This window comes from Uloborus diversus, chromosome 1 (genome assembly GCF_026930045.1).
Source record: "Uloborus diversus isolate 005 chromosome 1, Udiv.v.3.1, whole genome shotgun sequence".
Classification (NCBI taxonomy): Eukaryota; Metazoa; Arthropoda; class Arachnida; order Araneae; family Uloboridae; genus Uloborus; species Uloborus diversus.
Window position 1 is genome coordinate 222718813 of NC_072731.1, and position 3450 is coordinate 222722262.

Here is a 3450-nt window from a genome sequence, read left to right on the forward strand (position 1 = left end):
TGAGACGGGCCCACACTGAAAGAGATAGTATTCAACCAGCTCATATCCCCCAGAACAATAAGAATTTGTCTGTAGCCAAGCACCTTAAAAAATTTTAAATATCGCCAAAATCCGAATCCAGGCTTGATCTGTGATGGAATCAGCACAAGCAAAAAAAAATCTAGCTTTTTGTGGATGATGGCCGTAAAATGAATCAAAAAGTGAACCAGAAGGACATTTTGGAAGTTTTTGTACTTTTGTGGGCCTAAGAGCACTTCAGCAATGTGAACTGGACATTTTCCTTGAACTCCACACCGATTCACATGGGCAAAAAGAAAAGAGTGGTGCTAGGCGCATTTTTTTTTTTTTTTTTTTTTTTTTTGACATATCTTTTGAGTGGACGCTCTACTCGCTAGACCTCAATCCCATTTATTACACTGGATGGCCTATTTAGGAGTCGAAGGTCTACCCTAAACTACACGTAAGTTAGAACTCTCTAAACCAATTGCTTTATAGGGAATAGGATTGATTAAAGGACTTGTGGCCCTTGAATGAAAAATTCAATAAGCAGTTGCATCTCTGTATTACTGCAAAAGGCTGCTAGTTTGAAACTAATTAAATTTATTGATTGCTAAAGGTCTACTCATAATTTTTGTGTTTTGTTAATGTATTCATTTTTAATGTTGCATGAAAAATTGCCTGCCCGGCTTTTTTTTTTTTTTTTTTTTTTTTGCCGCACCCTGTACATTTGATTCGCACAGTCAGCAGAAACATAGTTTTGTGGTTGATGTTATGCTTGTTTGTTTCATGAAGAAGGAAAATAAATTCTTCACCAAGGTTATTGGTTTAAGCTTTTTTGCAAAAAGTATTAAAGTTTTTTGATCAATATGCAAATAATATTATCATATAAAAACTTGCATTAAGGTTAGACAGTGTTTTAACATAAAACGGGGGGGGGGGGGGGGATTGCACCAGAATACAAGTGGGAAAAATTCCTAATCACGTTTTGCTGAAAATTTCAATTAAAACCCGGAAAAGTTGAAAAAAAATTTTTTTTTCAATTTTTCCGAAGTGGAAATTGACTCCTTCGAAAAAACGGTTTTTTCGGAAATTTTCCGGTTTTTTTCGACTGTTTTCATCTCGAGTTATACGACATACATACGCACATACAGACGTTACGAGAAAACCCGTTGTACTAATAATTGAAAACTCGTTGAATGGTCAAAATGGATATTTCTTTTGTCTATACGTTCTTAGGCAGTTATCCACATGTGGTAGAGTCGGAAAAAAAACTCAATATTCATTCGGGGGGTGAGTAAAATGGAAATTAAGGTCGATTTTTGAGTGAAAATTTTTTCGCGAATACAATACTTGTTTGTAAAAGGAAGTAAAAAACAGTTGTAGATACAGCCCTTTATTTTCGCACGACAGTTTTGACGCCTGAATGTACGGATGGTCCGTCATTTCTTACAGAATAATAACTTAGAATTTTTGGTGTTATCTTTAAAATGTTATCCGTTTGCGCTTACATATTTTTATGTACTCGCAGTGTTGCAAAGAAAGGCAGAACGGGTTAGTAGAATGGGAAATTTAAAAAAATGTTCGAGTTTCAAGTAGTCTCTCTTCTAATGCAAAAGTGTTTTCTTTTCGGATTTGAGTTTTAATCTTTCCATTTTCTAAATTATGAATTTTACCTTCATTATGCCATGCAGAATATATTCAATGTTTTCGCATTTGGAGCTGTGATAAATGTCAAGAATTGAGGGGTTCATAAAACTGTGGCAGTTTAGGTCAAGTGGCAAAGAGGGGGTAACCAAGTAACATATCGCACCTGTTTTTAGAACAATATGCTAATGAAAAATAGCATGACATGTGACAAAGGATGGGGAGGGGGTAAGGCGAAGTATGACTTTTTTACGCAAGGGGAAAAAGGGACTTGCAAATTTGCTTCAAATTTGTCGTTTGGGTAAGAAATGGCATTACCCCGTATTTCATAAAAATATGCTTTTGAAAAATAGAATGATATGCGACAAAAGATGGAGAGAGGGTTAGGCGAAGTATGACACTTTGTTGATACAAGAGGAAAGGGGAGGTGCAACTTTGTTTCAAATTCGTTGTTTAAGTAACAAGTGACATCATCCCATTTTTTCATAATACGGTGCTTATTAAAAATAGTAAGACATGTGACAAAGGGTAGGGATGGCTTAAGGCGATGTGTGCCACAAGGGGAAAGGGGGGGGGGCAAATTTGTTGAACCAAAAGCAACGTCATTTATGAACATTTTCTTATACCTTATTGCAAACAATGAACTCTCTTATTAACGCTGCATTAAAAACTCAGAAAAAAATTAAGGACATTATTCTAGGCATAATTTTTTCATGCATACATATTTTCATGCTTTTATATTTGTTTTCTAATATCTTTCTTTCTTATCAGCTACTGCGATGAAGTTTTAATCTCCTGCTGAGCGGAATCAACTCCACAGCGGTTAACGGTACGTGTTTTTTAAAATACTTTTTGAATGTGAGTTTTGAATGTTGAGATTGTCAAATGTTTGATTTAGAATATATTTTTTTGCATGTTAATCTTTGGTTCTTTATCTTTTCTAAAATTTTCCTGTAGCCTTTATATATTGAATATTTGAAGCAAACAGTGCCAGATCAAGGATTTTTCCCAAGCGGGGCAAAAAATTACAACCGTAACTCTTACCCATCTTTGTTCAAGTTTTTATATCTTGTTTCGACGCAAAAAAAAAAAAAAAAGGTGCATGTACCACAGAACTATTTTTTCTGCAAAAATTAGAAATAAGATGTAAGCTGCTTCCGACGCGAAGGCCCCGGCTCGTCCCCCTTCCCTCTAAATCCAGCACTGAAGATATTCAACACTACATCCTTAAATTTGCCACTCCTCAATGTTAAAGAGAACAATGAGGGAAGGAAAGTTTTTCAACAAATTATATTGAAAATGATTGCAGTGACTCTTTGCAACTTTTATTTTTGGCCTTTAAATTTTAGTGAAATAGTATCTTGAAAAAAATTAGAAACATGGGTATTTACTTTTTTATCGTAAATTTCAGATTTTTTCTGCACTGCGTAATGATATAAAACGATCAGAATCCTTGATTACAGTTTTAGAGTCTATTCTTTATTTCTCGTTGTCCGATGCATGAAATGGAAATCTTAAATTGAGAAGTGCACAACGAACATGAACGGTCTTAAAGATCATTTTTTCCTTTGAAAATAGGCTTCAATCGTGACTACTATTTCATATAAAATTATTGTTTTAATGGTTCTCTTAGTTGTTACTATTTGGGGGGGGGGGGACTAAAGTGCTGACAAAAACTTCATATGCACCAAAATCTCATACTTCACTTTTAGTACCTTTTCCGACATTCTATTTAACGTTAACTCTCTCTCGAGAGAGAGCGAGACTTATGGGATCTTCATATTTTTAAATTCTATGTTTTACTCG